Source organism: Cygnus atratus, chromosome 13 (assembly GCF_013377495.2).
Source record: "Cygnus atratus isolate AKBS03 ecotype Queensland, Australia chromosome 13, CAtr_DNAZoo_HiC_assembly, whole genome shotgun sequence".
NCBI lineage: Eukaryota > Metazoa > Chordata > Aves > Anseriformes > Anatidae > Cygnus > Cygnus atratus.
The window spans coordinates 11,077,718-11,090,191 of NC_066374.1; positions in this window are offsets into that span (position 1 = coordinate 11,077,718).

Genomic DNA, 12,474 nt, shown 5'->3' on the forward strand with positions numbered 1-12,474 from the left:
CCACAGCCCATTGCAAGCACATCTTTGAAAAGGTGTTGAAACATGAAAAATGCTCCTCCTGGCCCTCTGGAAGACTCAGGAGCTAGGTGGTCAGGCAGTCCAACCAGAACTAATGCCAGGATGACCCCTGGGAAAATTTCTGTGCAAGAAGGGAAATACCAAGGCCCCTGCAAGCAGGAGCAGGTGAAAACTGCACATGAAGACCTCATGAGAAGCTGCCTGATGGGACACCAGGGCACTGCAGCCTCCTGCTGGGGGAGCAAGGAGTGAAACTGTGCCCGGGTGTCCCACACAGAGGGATCTGGTCTTGGCTGGAGGTACCCCCTCCGGGCACAAAGGCGATGGACCCTGAGGGGGGTCAGGTGCAGCCTCCTTACACGAGGCTTTTTTGCATCCTCCCATGTGAGAACACCCAGCACTTGCCTCTGCTTTTGGTATGCCTTTCACTCTGCTGTGTTACAGCCACCAAACACTTCAGTAACCAAGCCACAGCCTAGCTTGAGACGGCGATGTTCCTCTAGATGAAAAATAAAAAAAGCCAAAAATCTCGACGCTACACTTCAGCAGCTGAATGCAGCTGCGTTAGGGTCTATTCAAAACGGAACGGCTGCCTTTTTCCTCTCCCTGGATGAGCTGTACCTGCTACAAAACCAGCCCTGGCGCACTGCTCTCCTGGGGAGGCAGCTGTGGCAGCCTTTGCCCGGCCTCAGCCCCAAGCAGCAGCGGAGCTGTCTGGCTGCAGAGGCTCCGCAGCTCGTGCCTTGGGTTCTGCAGCAGCTCCTCTCCATCCCAGGCATCAGTAAACCCTCACACCTGTGGGTACCAACATCCAGGAGCATAACTTTGCTCTGCCATTGTTTAGAAACCCAGACCCAAACTCCCCCAAACATCAGGGTCATGCTGCAGCTGTCCCTTATCCCTGCAGGACAGGAGGACAGGAGACTGCCCTGGAAGCTGGAATTCCATGCAGATGTCGCATTTGCAGCTCCCTCCTGCACAAAAGGACAGCAAATGCAGCAAACAGGGCAGGAGGTCTCTCCATCACAAGGCTCACGCTTTGAATTGCTAATTTCCTCCAAGACATTCTTTTGGGGCTGAAACTTTCCACTTCATATCCTGGCCTATCAGGAAAAAATATGGCAACATTTTGAGGCAAGGCAGCTCAGCCTTTATCCCACGAGGGGAATGGAAATACAAACACACTCCCTGCTGCTGGAAATGTTAATGACTTTGTTGTTGTTTAACTTACTGTACAAGAGAAGTAATAACATTTTAGCTCAGCATGCTCAGTGTCCTTTAGGGGGAAAGGTGGGAGGCTTGCGGATATTTCAAAGTTCAGCTCCCGTCTACACGCTGACAAAGGGAGCATTCCCAAGCTGGCAGACAGCAGGGCTCCCTCGATGGTGCAACAGCACATCCTGTTCCAGCAAAAATTGTCTTGTGCATCTGTGAGTAGATAGCATAAGCCTGAGATCTAGGGCCAGCAGACTGACTTCCCAAGACCCCACTAGGTCAAGCTTTGGTGAGAGAGAAGGAAGATAAGTCCTCATCCCACTGGGACTGAGATTAAGGATAACACATCTCCCTTCTGGAGCAGGGGTCCTTCATCTCCATCTCTGTACACACCGGGAGCAGACACCTGAACATGCTCCTTGAAAACCACCCCGCAGCCCCCTGATTCCCAGTTGTTCTGGCACACAAGGAAAGGGCCAGCAGCAGTCTCCCATACAGGCAGACACTGAAAGCGTTCTCAGTCCCAGGGCTCAAAACCCAGACACCAAAGCTGCAGCTCGGCCTGACACTGCTGGTAGGACACCGCACGGACCCTCTGCCTCTGCAGCAGGACCTCACAGGGCACTCCCACCTCACCACCAGGTCCCCTCATTAATTACAGCCAAGGGTCCCTCAATTAAGCAGCTCTTCTTAAGAAGTAGAACGAAATCTCTGGTCTATCTGGTGGTGAGCACGTGGCACAGAAGAGACCTGATTCAGCAGGTGTAGGTGAAGTGGGCGCCCTCCCATCTCACAGGCTGCATACTGAAATGACCACTAAGATTTTGTACTCACAACCAAAACTGTCTTAAAATTCAAGTGATAAGCAGGTGTCACAGGTCCTAATAAAGAAGCAGGGTCTCTTCTGCTGGCTCGCTCACTCTCCATTCTCCCAAGCAGAATACACATGCACACACAAAAGCTCAAGCTGAAAAATGTCCCCAGTTACATTCTTTGACCTGGGAATCAGGACCCCCATGTCCCCAGCCAACAAGGTGAGCGTGGGTGCATGCTCACAGCACAGCCACGCAGAACTGGCTGTTCCTCTGTGTAAAAACAACTTGTGGCAATTTTGGAAGACTGAAATCTGAATTTCTTTCACATGCCCTTCCTGACTCACAGCTGGGTTTTGAGCTGCTCTCTCCAAAACTCGCTTTGCTGAGGAATTCTTCCCATCTCTTCTCCTCCTCCTCCTCCAATTAGGCAGCACTACATGTAATTACCCTTGCACCTTGAAAGCCAGCTGTAGGCACGCAGCCCCACTGTGCTGGACACAGAAGTCGCTGGCTGACAGACCTGACAAACAAAAGGAGCGGGGGAAGAAGCCGGCATCGTCCCCACCCACAAAAGAGCCAGCAGGGGGTAAAACTTGCTTAATGGCCAAAAGAAGATTGCAACAACCTTAAAAGCCTAACCTAATTCCTCAGAGACTTGGTCATGCTCTGTAGCCTCGAAGCCTGGCTATTTAAACCCACTGAAAACCCCGAGCCTTCTCTTTGTCTGTCTCTGACAACCCGAGCTTTTCCTTCCCTGCTGTTAGCGGAGGAACGAGCCTTGCTGCAGTGTGAAAAACGCATCCCCCGTTTCCATACTGTATACGCGAGGAACAAGAGTGGAGAGAGCACACCGCCAAAAACCCAGGCGAGGCTGTGCTAACTCTCGGCTTCCTTTACGCTTTGTTTCTCATTCCCAGTGTTAGAGAAACATCTGAATACTCTGCCTCCGCCCCACCGGCTGGTCCTTGTGAACTCCCACGGCACCGGGTTCTCCGGCCATCTGAGACAACGCGCGGACCGGGTGCCACACAGAATCCTGTTTCCTTCCGTCCCTTCCCCGGGATGGATTGGAGTTACCTCATTTTTATGCTAGGGGGAACAGCGAGATGGAGCTATTTTGGCTCAACTCTGAAGAGCTCCGCTCGATCTCTATACACCTGTGAAAATGAGGTTTTGGGAAGAGTGAATTCGTCCTGCTCAGGATGTCTTATTTCATGAGATTTGTAATTCCACTTTCATACGTTTATCACAGGCATCCAGCCTAAAGCAGAGGCCTTGAACGTACTGCTCAAGACAGTATTATAATCACAAATTCACCATATGTCTCAAGAAGCCAGGTCTTTTGTTTGAACCCGTCCATTTAATCCCTTCACTATCCCACTTCGTTTAGTTTTGAAAAGAGTCACTCAGCCTGAGCAACCCCATTTACAGGTACAGCCCTGGACAATCACAGTGAGTGTGATATGTCTGTCTCAGGTGTTAATTAGAAAGGTTCTAGCCTCATCTTGATTTTCACCCAGAATCATTTTTTTCTCGCTTTTTGGAGTGCCATTACCTGCTTGTCACCTTTCAGAGTGGGGAACTGGCAGGTAGCAATGTGAGATGGACTCAAAATCAAATATGTACGTGCACATCTGGCAAAAAAAAGGGGAAACCCCCCTGCTGCAACCAAACCTTGCAGCTGGGAGTTTGTGTGGTGTGTTGCTGCAGGGAACTCAGGTCAGGCAATAAAGACCACCAAAAAGAATAATCACACAACAACTCTCATGGCTGCAGAGAGATGAGCAAGTAGCAGACAGCTAAGGGAGTACAAAGGACCTCGTATTGGGGCACAGATAAAACACAGATGCATGGAGATCTGGCTAGATCTTTTTTGAGTGATAAAAACCAAAATCCATCCAAGCCATCCCTATGTCCCACGGCCAGCATGGGGCAGTGGCTTCACCCCCATGTGGCAGCACTCGGGCAATCCCAGCACAGAGCCCCTGCGAGGGCAGTGCCGGTGATTTCACCACACACCGGTGGAGCCGTGCAGAAGGGGAGGCTCGAGAGACCGTGCTGGGGACCAGCAACAGCCTGTCGAGCTGAGCTCTGGTTTGCCGTCACCCTGCCCAGTGGGGACAGGGATGCACAGTGTCCAGCCCCAGGGAGCCAGCAGTGTCCTGCCAGCCCCAGGTGGCTCTGCCCACATCACTGGGGAGGTCAGGAGTGGCAACACAGGGCCTGGAGGGAGGAGGAGGAGGTGGAAGGGATTGGGGGAAAGCTGGGAGAGGGAGGGTTGAGACATAAAAGGAACAAGGCTGCACCGGGCAAGGCAGTGAACAAAAAGGACAGAGCTGGGACGAGAGCCTGATTGCAGCCTGCTGCTCAGAGATATTCCCCACTCTGCCTTGCCCTGCAGCCAAAGCCTTGCGGGAGAACGCTGGAAGGCCAACACGCACCCTGCTCCGAGCGGTCCTTCAGCCCAGCTGAAAACACTGCCAGGGTGAAGGAGCCTTCAACGTGAAAAGAATCAGAGCTCATGGAAGGGATGCTTGCCGCTATTGTTTGCCTTGGGCATCCGCATCACTTACCGTTCCCTGGTCTCTCCCCTGTGCAATCACCCTTGGCTGCCCTTCCCTCTGCCCATGTCCCCCTGACACCCTTCTTTTCTTCTCGGCAAGTTTCCTCGCCCACACACACGCGGACAGCACCGCTGTGAAGGGACACACACATGCACACACGCACTGGGGTGTATTTCCGAGGTTAGCCATCTGGATATTTCCCCCTTTCCAGCACGGCCAGGGTCCGAGCGGGAAGCAAATTGTGCCTTGGCCTACCTTCCGAGTCCGCCAGGTCTGAAACGCGGGCAGCAGCCGTGCGTCGGGAGCAGGGGCTGTGAATCAGCAGAGAGGTGCCAGTGACAGGGATGCATGCTGAGGCTGAGCGCTGCGCCCGCCGCCTCTCCTCCTCCAGCGCCCCGCTGCTGTGTTGCTATGCGATCACGTCCCCGGGAGGAGCAGCATCTCTGCCCGCACGAAGAGGTACCCTTGGCTCGGCACGCGCCGGAGGAACAAGGACAACCCCGCGCCGCCCGGACCCTTGGAGGTCCCTTGGCGATCGGCCCCAAGGAGGGGAGGGAGAGGAGTGAAGATGCAAAGGCAGACAGGAGCGAAGGAGGAGGAGACAAAACACACATGGAGAGAGAAGGTGGAGGGAAATAAAGGGGGGGGGGGAATACAAGCACACAAAAGGAGCCATGGTCTGACCTCCGGGGACCTGCCACAGGCTGCTGGACTCGGACACGCTTCCCGACGCTTGCCGATGTCTCCCCACCGCCGTTCGGGACTGACAGCTCTCATTTGAGGTTGTACACGGCCATGTGTGTGTGTGTTGGAAAATGCCAGACACATTCACCTTGTTTCTTAACCGCAATTTGGATGTCTGGCGTAAGATTTAATAAGCTTAATTTTAAAATGGGCTATTTTTAAGTCAAGAAGCAAAAATAAGACAATCACGTAAATTCAGATATGCTTCCTATTCTCCTTAGAAAAGAAAAATAAGTAAAGGAAGAGCCAGTTCTCCAAGCTGCAGAGAAATCCTCATCCAAGATTTTTTAAATGTCAGGGTATTTTGTTTGAGACAGAAGGATTTGGGCTGCTAAATTGGCTGAGGACATGAGCAAACCTGGAATTTGGATTTTAGTCCATACGTAACAAACAGTTTGTGATTCTTTGGATCTTTCCATCCAAGGATCCTGAACTCTGCTCAAGATGTCAGTGATACTATGCCCATATTACACAAGCAGAAACAAGAGTTCAGTGACTTGGTCATTCAGACCGAACCCTAGTCCCACACTGTAGCTGCCAGACTGTCTCAGCCTCTCCCTGGGAATATTTAAGCTCGGACAGCACTAAGGTCTGGTCCTTGTCAGAACAATCTCCAAGCAGCCTCAGCCTCTCTCCTCGCAGGGCTTTTGGTGGGCTGTGTACAGCCAAAGGTTGGTGAAGGAATGGCCCCCCGGCCTCAGCTGCCCACTTGTCAGGACATCAAGGTTACGTGGCAGTCTGTCCGGGGCCCTGGCTTTCTAATCCCACGACACTGTTGGAAGGTGGATGTGAATGGATATAAAGCTTTTCCAGGTTACCAATTTAAATCTGGAGAAGTTGAAATACAGCTGATCTCTGGCAAAATGCGTTTGAGAGAGTCCTCAAGAAACCAGCACAATCCTCACAGCGGTTCCAGCAGAAGCCTCCGGCATGGGGGTGGCCAACTCTGCGGAGCCTCTGCTCCCGTCCAGGTGAGCCCCGAGTCAGGGGCAGAGCCCGTTGGCACACAGCGAGGCAAGGTGCACAGACACCTCATGTAGCTGCACTGAGCAGAGGAGAAGTATTTTTAAGTAGCATCTTTCTGGTAGTTGGTTCTGAAAGGAGCAACACTGCATACTTCAAGTATCAGCCTGAGAATGGGTACGTACTCCACACCTCCTGCTTTCAAAAGCTTTTTCAATAGCTTCTACTTCCACAACAGCCATAGTGATGCAACACAACTTGTTCTGAAAAGCCGTATTTAGACCCAAAAAAATAGACACGCATAGGAAAGCGGAATAGAACTGTCTCTCTACTGGGCTATTTTTGTGCACACTTACACACACTCAAATAACTCCTGGGTTAACTAAGGAGAGTGAGGGAAAGGAGAGAGCAGAGTGTCGGAAGGGCTACCCAGGCAGTCGGAGCACACCACCCTGCAGAGACATGACCGACCCAAACCGCAGCGTGCATCTGTCACCGACGCGGTGAGGAACATGACAACACGGATAAACACAGTGGGCACGCATCAGGCCGAGTTACACACGCACACGAGACAGACATCAGCACGGAGACGCGAACAGACAGCTTGAGCCACACAAATAAGGTACTTTGCAGTACACGCATCCTAAATTATTGATAGTTTAGGGACAGCAAAATGCAGCGGGAGAAAATCTCATGTGTCAGTTTAACTTAAATTTTGAGACAAACCAGAATCTCTGGTGAAAGACTGGCTTCTATGGCTGGGAGCATCATCCTAGGTCCCCCAAGTACCTTGTGCTTTAAGGACATAATGAGGACAAACAGCCCAGCAATTCAGAACTCAGAGGAAATCAAGAAGACAAACTCTGATTTGCCATAAACACAAGCCTTCATGTCAGCACTACAACTGTATAAAGTGTATGGGAAAATTTATGAGAAGAAATGCTAAATTTATGAGAAGAAATGCTCAATTTGATGTGCTTTAAGTTCTGCATATCACCCCCCAAAAAAAAATCTCTCAATGAACTCCAAGAACCCAGCTTCCAGAAGACACATTGGTACCTACCACACGCCTTTCCCAACAGGACATTTCAGACAGTCATGTCCTACTAAGTGGCAAAGATGTACCTTGTTAGCAAAATTAGGAACCTCCACCTCTCCAAAGGGACAGGTGCGCAATGCTAAATAAAATGTACAAACATACAATAGGTAAAATTGAGGTGGATTTTATAAGACAAGTGCACAAAAGTGAAATCAGATTCTGATTTATACCAGTAACACTTCATTTAAAATGAAGAAGTATAAATCAATTTAAATCATTGAAGCAGATTCTGATTTACACTTGTGAAATCGGAATCAGCCACACGGACTAAATACACAAAGCCACAAAATACCAAACGCCCTGAATACAAATACATTTGCTGAAAATGACTGGTGAAAATTGAGCTCTATGGAGATCTATTAACACTGTTTTTAGTTTGAATTTTTTTTAAAGCTAGAAATAAGAGCTGTGTCTGGTGTGACCCCAAAGCCTTTACTACTAGCTCTTTATTCAAAATCAATATTAATTTGGCTGAATCACTCGCAAGATGGAACTTCCCTAACACTAAGTACATGTGTTACCAGCCAATCAAAACACTAACCATAGTTCTAGCATCCACATTTTCAGCAGGGTACTTCAGATGTTGATATAGTTCAAGGTTATTATTTTCACTATTTTGCTTCCCATAACCCCCCAGCTGTTAAATCCCTCTTCTAAAATATCCCTCATCTCTGAATTGCTTCTAGAAATATGTGCTCACTCACTCTCCTCAAACTCTGTCTCTTCCTTCCTCTGAAATCTCACATCATCTGAAAGAAAAAGAACATTTTCCCTCTTGTGCGGAAGAGGAAATGCTGTTACCATCCTCCGTAAGCTTTTTTATTATTATTTCCCCAAGTAAAACTCAGAATTTCTTTCCACTCATAATTTTTATTAGACAAAGTTCATTCAAAATAATCCTTCTTCCCACTAAAAGCAATATCCTCAAAACAGATGTCTGTTCCTACTCCCATGTTTCCGTAGTAGTTTTAAGTATTTTCCCTTTGTTTTATTACTACTGAAATCTAAGACCCTCTTCAAAATTCACATATTCTTCTTTGGCTTCCACCTACTTTAATGAAATATCAGGCTGGAGATCAGAAGCCATCTGAGTTTGTAGCTGTGCCGTTGGGCTGCTGAGTCAGGGAGGACAGATCACAAAACCTTCTCCCTGCCTCCTGATCTGTGAGCTGGGACTAACAATCGTAAGCAGCATTTCCTGTGTGCTTCGGGATCTACTGATGAAAGCACTGTGCAAGAGCTAGGTACTGCTCTTTCAAGAATTTATTTTTTATCCAACTAACCCGAAACTGTTCCTCAGATATGCTAACTCACCCAGACAACCCATTTATTTAAGCCAAGCATATACTATGCAGCCTAGGAAGCACCTGTTACACGGAGTGGTCTGGAGAGGTCTAGAAGCCATCCAGGTAAGTGATGCTGATTCAGATTGCCTACAGAGAAATGGACTGATTTAGAATATTAGAGTGACAGAGAAGTTTGGGATCATGATTTATCCCGATTAAAGGATTTTAGAGAGTGATGCTTTATCTAGGAACCTATAGAGTGGATTGTGTAAGGAAGATTACAATTCACTAGTGAGGAATAAATTCTCCGAAATTCCTCATAAAGAGCAGTACATAAACACAGAGAATACAAAGTGAAGCAAGGCTGCGGGAAGCACAATGCCGCAGCAGCAAGGAAGACAGTAGATTAGAGCACGTTTGTATGCCTATGTTCAACCCATCTTTGCCTTCCACAAAGCACAGGGAATTTTTTCAAGTTACCTCTGACAAGGCACCCGCGTGATATTTTGTGTGGAGAAGCAGCTGGTGGAGACCGATGGGGCTTAATTCCCAACCTAGGGCTGGAGAAGCTGTTGGAGGCCATGAAGTTCCTACATGCAAGAACAAATCATAAACACCCTGACAGCCTCCCAACCACAGACACCTGTCACAAAGACAGACAGCTAAACACTGACTGAGGGTGTAAATGAACACGCACACTTGCTTAAAGGAGATTACAGGAACAGACAAGGAGCATTTTCCGAAGAGCCAATGTACTTGTGGATCCTGCTGCTGAAGAAGGGTTTGGTGAAAGGCTTGCGAGCAGGGAAAACATCCCTTATGGCTCCAAGAAATCCTGTCTCTTCCCGAGAGTCTACAGCCCTGCTTTCCTGAGATGCAGGGCTCCCTCATCTGGGTCTCCGCCTAATTGAAATAACAGATGAGGCTGAATTTTGCCACAGCCATGCGTATCAAAACAACAGTAACATGCTTTTGATGCAGGATCATTGATCAGAGTGGTTGTGCTGTGCCTACCTGCAGAGCAAAAGCCAAGAGGAACAGATCCCGCACAAAGGGACAGAGCTGCCTGTCAATTCCGGCACATTAGACCGCCAAGCATGCTTGGGAGTAGAGCACAAAGAGCCTTTTTTCAATAAAACTAGAACCAGGGGCTCTAAATAGAGCCTGAGACGAACCTAAGAATGGTTACCCAGACATCATACCGCATTGTTCCTTCGTCTGTTTAAATAACTGATGTCAAGTAAATAACTACCTCCTTTGCTAGCATCAATGAGCACAGAAACCTTCCAAGCACAGACTCTACGCTGCCTAAAGTGTTTAGAAAAACATCAGGATAGTTTCTAAAAGCATGACACCTGGGGTGAGGAAGAAGAATAGGGAGGGAACTGATACAGGCAGGCAGCTGACATGCACTCAGAGACGGAACGAATCCCCCTTCTTGTTTGCTCCTGCAATGGGGACTGAGACAGTCCTGCCCGAATGAGAAGGGAGAAAGGCCGCAGGGAGAGAGGAAAGCTTTCCAGAGCATGAGCACCGGAGGAATAAGCGGTGGGTGTCAAAAAGAGAGAAAAAGAACTTGAGGGAAGGATGAAGAGAGGAAGAAAGAGACAAAGGAGAAAATGATGGAAAAGAATACAAAAAACACGAAGGGGAGAGAGAGGGAAGGCAGACAAGCAGTTTTCAGAGGCTTTTTTGTTCTTCAAAGGCTGTCAACACATTTATGCTATGCTTTCCATCCCCCTCCCTATTTACTGGGCTCTGCACACAAAGGAGCAGGAAGGAGATCATGCAAGAGCTGCTGAAGATTCACTTAGACACAGAACAGAGGTGCCCTGAGAGAAAGGAAACCGCTTAGTGATCCGTGTACAATGAGCCACAGTGGGAATGTTGCAGGCCTGGAAAGTCTAAAGAGAGAGAAAAAACCTGCAAAGAGAAACCTCTTCCTGGGGAGATCACCCTCAGGACTTAGAGGCAGTACAGGTATTGGAGGAAAGAGAGTCAAACAGTACGAGGATGCAGCTTACAGACTAAAAATATATTTATACACACACACAAAGCTTACCACTGTTCCTTAAGGGAAGAGCCCAAACGATTTAGACAGACGATAAAATTTTCAGAAGTATCTGTTCCAGTCTGCATCCAAACCCAGTGCCTGAGGCTCAGGAACTTGGCCGTGTTCTCGTGCCTTTCATCTCCCACCTCCTAGCCGGCACTAGAACAGCCCATTTTGTGTCACGTTTCTGATAGGTACCAAAGCTTGGTTGATGAATGTTAATTCATTAGGCTGCAGAATGGGATCACTTTTAAGCCTATAGATTTCTAAATGCTGCCAAGGTTAAAATAGTATTTTGAGCCTGTGTAAGGTACCTGCAGCTTTTTTTGAGGACTATTTGAACCTATGTTTGTGCAGGACTGTAGTGAGCTTGAAAATGGAACTTAGACTCCATACTAAGGCATTTTTAAAAATATCTTGCCCTCTGCTGTGAAGACTTCTTACTCGTAAAGACAGGAAATTGAGAAGGAGAGAAATAAAGCAGTATCACAAGGCATGCTCTTTACTAAAGCCACCAATATTATTACTTCAGTGCCTGTCTTGACAGCTCCAGTAGGAATCCTGTGTATAAAACCACATGACCATATGATCTTATGACCTTCTAAGTCAAAAGCAAAATTTGGCAAAATCAAACCAACATCAGACCAGAATCACTACTTTTACTCTGAAAAGCAGAGCTATAACAAGGGACCATTAGTAAAACAGAAATCAGCTTTCCCGGAATTAAATATTTGGAGACTTCCAGAGCAAGCTTGTTACCAATACCTGTTGTTGTTGTTCTCCCAGACTGGACGCATCCTCTGACTAAAAAGCATATAAAGAGCTCCCTCACACACTCCCTCAGGAACCACAGCGCTACAAATAAAAGCAGGCCAGTGTGCATTATTAATGACAAGTTATCAGAGGATCTGGGATCATAGCCAGAGAGAGGAGTTTCACTGTGCTCAGATGCTGTAGAGAAGATGAACTCTTAGCCAGGTCAGAGTCCTCAGTTTCCCTATTCTTTTGTCCTCTAGGTAAAGATTTGTGATAAACCCTTTTGTCACCGTGGCCAGGAGGAGATTGCCCTGCACTTATAACTGAGCTTTAACTTGGAGACAAAGGAAGCTAAATAAGGAGAGGCTGGGTAGAAGTACAAACACTTACACGTTATTGGAAAAGGGCGCAGAAGCAAATTTTATTTTTGGTACCAGTTAAATACTATTAGCAGGATTCAGAAACATACATATTGGCAGTTGTAAGAGCTGCAATACAAGCCTCAGAGGTTGAATTTTCTGAGTGGCTACAGCTGTACCACCTTCTAAATCCTTGGGTCCTGATTTATTCATGGCATTAGGAATGCAAAATGCAAGCAGAGGGAAGTAGGCCAACAAGAGAATAGAAAGCAGGGACACAGAGGAACCAGTTTCCTCATTCCAGCTGAAAACAGGTTGAAATTGTTAACTCTTTCAGAGCAAGTTGACTCTTTCTGAAAGGACAACACTTCCTGATGCATAAAGACGTACAAATGCTTCTCTTCCTACAAAATAAGATCTTGATTAATAGAAACACAAAGCAAACATAGGCTGAATTCCTTTTCTGAAGCTAACCTGAGCCCGAGGCATTTGCATTTTCAGATACATAATACTCAGGCCAATGCATCTGACAGGGGAGGAGTTAATGGCATTGGTTCTGTGAACTGTGGACCAGATGTTCAGCTGGTGCAACTCACCATAGC